At 36.5% G+C, this 7,959-nt stretch overlaps 1 pseudogene; it reads left to right on the top strand.

Moving 5' to 3' along the window:
• Window positions 1-793: 793 nt before the first annotated feature.
• LOC106836012 (NEDD8-activating enzyme E1 regulatory subunit pseudogene) lies at window positions 794-2,251 on the top strand (annotated as a pseudogene).
• Window positions 2,252-7,959: the final 5,708 nt, after the last annotated feature.

Here is a 7,959-nt window from a genome sequence, read left to right on the forward strand (position 1 = left end):
GAGAGTTGGAAATGGACACTCAGTGTGTAACATCAGCTCTGTGTAAGAGCGACTGGCATGACTACATGACAGCGTACAGGTTTACACAGTTTATGTAATTTATACTGGAGCCTTCCGTACTAGTGCAAAATGGGCTTAGAATGAAATCAGAATTGAGGTTTTTTTTCAAGATAAGTAGTTTATTCTTACTCTTTGGCAAACTTCCTCTCTCACCTGTGGGGTTCAGTAAACACGAATATCAAGGTAACATTCAACATCAATGAAAGAACCACAACATATGGAAAGAAATGTTCACAGTGAAATTCCATTTTTATATTAAACTTCATCCTGCACTACATTAAAATATAACGATACTAAAAATGTATTTCAGGGGCCGGCCTAGTGGCGCAACGGTTAAGTTCTCACATTCCACTTCAGCAGCCTGGGGTTCACCAGTTCGGATACCGGGTATGGACCAGACCTATGCACCACTTGTCAAGCCATGCTGTAATAGCATCCCACATATACAGTAAAGGAAGATGGGCACAGATGTTAGCTCAGTGTCAGTCTTCCTCAGCAAAAAGAGGAGGATTGGCAGCAGATGTTAGCTCAGGCCTAATCTTCTTCAAAAACAAAAAAAAATGTATTGAGGTGTATCAAATCAACATGTCGTGAACCTTAAACTTATATAATGTTAAATGTCAATTATATCTCAATAAAGCTGGAAAATAAAGAGAAGGATTTCTGATAAAAAATATTTCAGGAGGTGATGGTGGCACTTTGCAGAGTCTTGGTTGTTCTCCGGGTGCAGCTAAGGTTGTGCAGTTATCATGGGCAAGAGGCTGCAGAGTTTGCTCATGTTTGCCTAATAAACGCAACAGCCACAGGAACTGAAATTCATAAAAAATGGTACTACCAGGTGTAGATTCATTTACAATTATTGATGTAAATTAGATCAGCAGAGAAGATGTTGGAAACATTATTTTTTCCTACAAAGAAGCAGTATCAGCAAGAAGCAAGATCAAGTTGTCATGAAATTCTTACAGGAATTAAATAACAATGGATCTGGAAGGCTGTGGAGGAAAGTTCAGAAAACCTTCTAAACAATGACCTTTCTTCTTCCTGTAGATTTACCGCTGTGGTTGCACCTAGGCTCCCTGAAAGTACATTACTATATTTAGCTGATGTCCTCCAGAATTCTCAAATCTCCCTTTTAATCTATGGGACATACATGGCTTTTGGCTATAGGAGGAACATTATAAAAGAACATCCGGTAATAGAATTTCACCAAGATAAAACAAAGAAGATCTACAACTAGATAAACCGTTTCTGAACTGAGAACATTTTCAATCTTACAGTTTGGATTATACAGGAAAAGACAAGACCATAGCACCACTGTAGATTGTGATCATAGGTAACTATTTAGCATAGTGGAATAGTGACACAAATGGATGAACACCCAAAGTGTGTAAAGGAAAAGAAGACTTCAGAGATTTGATCAGACCAGGGATTCTAAAGAATGAAATGAGGGCTCCAGGAGATGAAGAGAATTTTGAAGAAGCTATTAAAAATATAAACACAGCAATAAATACAGCTCAGATCCCAATCAATAGTAAAGATATTTTAATGAGGATTGCTGCATAAATATCAGCCAACAGACTCCATTCTTTTAGCTTTTAGCTTATGCCTTAAAGGACTTTGTGGACAAAGAGGCACAACTCCCTACGTGACTAGATTTGGGTGCATACATAAAACTGCAAAACGTTTATTGTGTTAAAGCAAAGAAAGATACTTTGGCTGTGAATAATCATGTTGAAAACACATCTCAGTCCATAGGCCAGCAACAGAGGCCATTTCAAAGAAAGAGTTAAAATTATTCTGCAGCAATTCTTCCTTTCTTCGAGTTGTAAGATGTTGATCCTTAACTAAAGAATGTGGTTTGGACATAATTACTAAGGACAAAATCATTTCCAGTATGGAGATTCCAGATAATGGGGTAGTATTGGACTTAATGTTATGGGCTGCTGATAGATTTCATAAACAACACGGTAGACACCCAGGGGTATCTGACTATCAGGCTGAAGAAAATATACAAAAGTCTTGTCTCACTGGCTTCCTTTACGAATACAGTTTATCTGTAATGCTGAAAGATGATTATGTCCGCAAATTTTGCTGATATGAAGCTGCGGAGCCATACATGATTGCTGCTTTCTTTCAAGGAGCTACTGCTCAAGAATTTATCACAGTTACCACCAAACATTGTCATTTTTAATAAGACATTTCTATCTGCAGGTCACAAACTTCAGCAACTTCCCGGTTACAAAGTATGCTATGTAGCATTAATGATTGAAACTGTAATTGTCTTCAGATTGTGCTCTAGTCTACAAAATTCTCCTAAGCAAGGGCTAATTGTAGTTTCCTTAATAAACATTTTTCTCATTTGTAAAAAGAAAAAATGTATTTCAAATGGTTCTGTCATCTAATGACACAAAAAGGACTAATACGATCCTACACGCTTTACTGTGTCTTGGTAAACAATTAGGATGAAAACATGAAGCCTATTTTCCTAAAGAAGGAATTCAATAATGGAGGGGAAAAAGAGAAATGATCACTTTTCTTTCTTGAATCACTCTGGCTTCACTTACCTTTCTGGATTCCATCCTGACTAGATTTTCACCCTACACTCTGACTGTTTCTTCTCAGGGTCCTTGGCAAGTTGCTCCTCACATCCTTGACATCCAAAATTAGAGTGCCCTGGGGCTTCATTCTTGGATATTTTTCTCTCTTCTACCCACGCGCATACCTCAGGTGATGTAAATCAATTGCTTTGCATTGAGTAGCACTCCTAAGGGAATAAATCGAGGTGTAAACTTTAAGCCCATTGCTCCTCGCTGCATTCTACGCACACTATGTAACTACCCACTTATAGTAGTTTTGTACTGCGTCAACCTGGCTAAGCTGGGATAATATTTCCTACAATTGCCTTCCATGTATATTTCCAAGTTAGGGCTGACCACAGGTAAAAATGAGATTTGGAAGCAAAGCAATGGCCATTAAGCACTGAATGTTGATGCTGCAGCTCACACATATGTTCACTGATTTGCTGGCTCACCTTGCTAATGAAGAAGGTCACCATATCCACTCCTTTCTGGCTGCCATTGCATTTTCTCTTTTCAGCTTCTTTGGTTTGCGGCCAAGAACATCATGTTTCTCTGTAGCAAAGCAATCCAGTGTCTTCTGAAGCCAATCCTCATCACCAAGGTTAGAGACACACATTCTGGTTTGTTCTCACAGATTCCATTTTGTCCTTGCAGGTTGCTCCATGTCGTTTTGGGGTTCGTTTTGTACTGCTAACTCTCTTTCACTGTCTGCTTCCTCCCCAGCTGCCAACCCTGCTGTTGAACAGTGATTTTAGAACCACCACCAGATGCAAGTGTACAGCTTTCCAAAAAATTCTCCAACAATTTTGGAAGTCTAATCTCCATGATAAACCCCTTCTTGCATATCATTCTATTTGTTCTGATTCCCTAATTGAATCCTAATTGATGTGCTACTTGACACTCAATACCTAATTGACCTCTCAAATGCAGTATATCCACAGCTGAAAATCTGATATTCTTTCTACCCACAAACTTGCTCTTCCCACAGTCTTCTCCATCATATTTATAACAACTCTATCCTCCTTCCTTAATAGGGAGAAGGATTTTGATAGTCATCAAAATATCTTTAAAATAATAGAAGTGTAATACCCATCACACAAATAGGAGTTTGATCCTCGTCAAAAATATCTTTAAAATAATAGACTAATAGTCACATTGACATTTTCTCCATTGTTTATTTTCAATCTTTAATAAGCCCAAAATCTTGGAATCACTCCTGATACCTCTCTTTCACTTGCAGTCATATTCTGTAGTGCAGGAAATACTTCAGTTCTACTTTTAGAATTTATCCAGAATCCAATCTCTTTCCATCCCCTACCCGGTAGCACATTGTACCCCAAGTAAATCATATTTCACTGGGTAACTACATCAGCCTCCTAGTTTGTCTTCCAGTATCTACTCCTGCTCCTAAATCTATTCCCAACTCACTAGACAGAGCGAGTCTGTAAGAGAAATAAGAAGTTACTTCTTTGTTCAAACCTCTTGAGGCTTCCCATTTCACTTACAGAAAAAGCTTAAGTCCTTGCTCTAATTCAAAAGACTCTGCCTCATCTGGCGCCACCACTGTTTTTCTGGTCTTCTTACTCATTATGTGCCCTCTGGCTCACCTCTTCTAGCCATACTGACTCTTATCACATCAGGCATTCTCCTGCTTTTCCCTCTGCCTTGACTGCATTTTTGGACCTTCCAGACTTCGTTTTTTCTTGAAAGCTTCCAGAATGACTACTTGAAATTTACAACCCTTACTCCCTCACAAAATATCTTCATTCCCTGCTATATATTTTTGTTCTTAGTACTTAATATTGATTAAAATACTATACATATATTTTACTTATTTATTTTATTGATTCTATGTGTCATCTACTAGATCGTAAATTTGATGAAGGTAAAGATATTGTTTGTCCTGTCCAATAGCTTAACCCAAGTCCACAGTACCATGTTTGCCAAATAGTAGGCCCTAAATAAATATTGTGGGATGAATGAAGGAATATTAATGTTAGAATTAATACAGTGGCCTAAATTCAGGCCTGCTAAGTCCTGAAAAAAGGGCCGCTATCATGGCATGGCTTCATGAAAAGACCTCTGTCATTTTGTCTGTCATGTTGAACTATGTGCAATTTCTAAGATTTAACTCTTTCTTATTTACACAAATGGAATTTCATATGGTTCAACCAATGTGTAAAATGAGATCCTAAAAAATTCACGGCAATCTGGCTAAATCTCCTATGAATAATATTGGTCAGTTGTTTTGTTTATTTTTCTCAATGCTGATTGCTTTTCACTTCTGATAGTCTACAAATATAGTTCCTGAATTCTGAAATCTGCACACAAACTGGATATCAGTAACTTTAATGATAAATGGATTGCCAATTACTCAGAACCCAACCACTTGTGATTCAGCTGCACCTCTGTAACTGCGTTCAGGTTAAATGCTGGCATTGCTATCATAGTGGTACACAACTTAACTCTGACATCCATGTGCTTTTTCAGCATCACAAAAAATGATCATTAAATGTCTATGTTTTTTCTATGGCAGAAATATAAAAAGAAAAAATCAATATCATTCACTGAAGATTTTGAAATATCGAGTGAAGTTCTCATTTCCCCCTTATAATTCACTTTTAAGTACTTGTCCATTGAGCAGATTGGATTATTAAATATTGAAGAAAACTCCACAGTTTGTCTCCTTCTTTCTTAGAGGTAAAAAGGAAAATAAGGAGCTAGCTCCTTTACCCTTCAGCGGACAATGATTACCAGGGAGTTTGACACTCATCAAAAATATCTTTAAAATAATAGACTAATACTCACATCGACATCTTCTCCATTATTTATTTTCAATCTACCCTAACAATAAGATGTAGCCATTATCTCCAGTCTATTTCTATGAGGGCAGAAAAAACCTTCAAGTAAGATAAAAATGAGGAAAACTGAAACATCTACTCACAAGAGTCAATGAGGTATGAGAAAAGAGAAAAGTGTCCTTGTAATTTGTGGAGGCAGGTCCAGATGGGATGTTGACTTGGTAATGGAAAAGAGGTGATAAATGGGTGAGTAGCTAAAAAGAAAAGAAGGAACATATTGATCCCCTGTGATGTGGTCGGTCATGTGTTGTTTTTTTTCCCCTAGCAAACCTATTAGGTACATTTTTCTATCCTCATTGTTCATCAGAATAAACTAAAGATAATGAACTTATGCAAGCTAGCATGTGTATTCGATGCATAATACACATATTTTCTATATTTATACCTTGTCATAAAAATGATTTGAGGTAATTTTAAGATATTGCAGCTAACAAGAAATGGAAGTCAATTTAGAACACATCTCTGATATGACTTTTTTTGCTCTGTTAAGTAAATTATGTCATAATTCTTTAGGCAGATGAAAGTGTTTAATGACCAGATAAATATTCATAATGGATGCTTCTTTTCTCTATTCGAAAGAGTTTATATTTACTAGTTTGCAAATGTGATCAAGGAACTAAGGCTGGTATTATCTATCTTCCAAGAGTAAGAGCAATTCATTTAACTCATTAAAAAGGGGTTTGAATCTCTAAGTTAAGTCAGCACCATTCTAGGATGACACCATTACCTCTAATGAAACTCCTGACTTCTTAGAGAAACATGTCCTCAGCATTATAGTTCTTTCAATGGTAATTCTGTAGCTCACAAACTTCATAACTGTTTGATTGATTAATTTTTGGTGGAAATTTCTAGCCTTACCTGGCTTGGCTATCCCAAAGGATATTGCAAAGTCAAATCTGAGAGAAAATCACCTTTGATCAGATTTTAGCTACTATGGTCTACAGCTATCAGGCATTTCATGAAAATGTCTTCTCTTTACTCCTTTAAACTCATACATTTGCTTTCTATATCTACTAAAAAGTAAAACAAATCATCATAGTGCTTTTTAGCTTTAGAAGAGAGAGTCTCATGTTAAAATATTCCTGTTGATAGAGGTCGTCCCTAGAATATTTATCAAGTAGAAAGTTATCTGTATAATTGCAGGGACTAATTACATGTTCTAACTTTGAACATTAACACAGTATGCATATGCTTTTATGTGTTAAAACTATGTTATGTATTGGTTATATCATAGTTGTAGAAATAAAGTGCACTACTCTAACACATGTGTCTATCTCCTAAGATAAACATATTTTTCTTACATTTAGCATTGACACTGATTTTTGTTACATGTGTTGCTATTTAACAAAGTAGCTGTTTAGACATGTAGATTTTCAAATTCCTGTAGCATGGTAACAAAAACCAACCTATAAGGTAAACTCAAGCAAATTTCAAGCTAATGTATGTCATGTAAATTAACTGTTAAGATGCTTATTTTATGGTTAGTATAAATGAAATAAACCAAAGATTTTATGATTTGAATTGTGTATTTTGAAAGCTATTGTCTGCTAGGAGAACCTGGTGTTGGAATCTAGATGCTACACTTAGCTTAGTGTCCTGGTTATGACAATGTACTATTCCTGACAAAGGAACTCAAAATTTCTTAGCCGCATTTTATTAGATAAGGGGGAAGGAATCTGCCAGTAATGGTTATTGTTGTTGCTGGAATTTACCACCCTTGAGAGTAAAGTAGATTGCACATGTAGTAAAAAGCATTTTGATAACACATAGTGGGCTCAGTCGTGACCTTTTCAGGAATATACATTATACTTTTCCTGTCTATACTCAAGTGTAATGAGTATAGGGCTCAAGGATTTGGCAAAAGTACTCATATGGACCTCCTCTCTCCCTTACAAGGGAAACTTTAATTATTTATTATTTGAAATTGAAGAATATCATATGTATGAATGTGCTTTGCAAATGACAAAGGGCTAAAAATAATATTATGTATTTTTACATTTACTATCCTGGTAACATCAGTTTTAGAATTCTTTCAAGAGTTGGATAATGGAGCCATCCCAGCTTCTAGCAAAACCTTCCCCAAAGTTTTCTGATGTGACTTAAGTTCCATTTGATGTCTGCACTTTTATTTCTCTTCTGACCTCAGCTCTACCCTACAGGATTGCCACCATGGCCACTGGGCTCTACAGTCTCTGGCCAGCGTCAACTGTGAAAGGGGCCATGACTAGAATGTGTCCTGGTGTGAGTGTCCCCAAAAGAAGTCTTCTGACATTATCTGAGAGAAGTTGCCAGCTTTCTCGCCTTGGTGATTTTCACTGTTTCCCTGGTAGGATTAAACGTTATTTGTCTTCATTTCTTACTTGAAAATATACCGTGTATTGGTTGCCATCCTTTCCTTTTCTCACTTCTTCACTCCTTTATTGGTATTTCCTCCACTCTCAAATATATCACTTGCACTC

Source organism: Equus asinus, chromosome 20 (genome assembly GCF_041296235.1).
Source record: "Equus asinus isolate D_3611 breed Donkey chromosome 20, EquAss-T2T_v2, whole genome shotgun sequence".
NCBI lineage: Eukaryota > Metazoa > Chordata > Mammalia > Perissodactyla > Equidae > Equus > Equus asinus.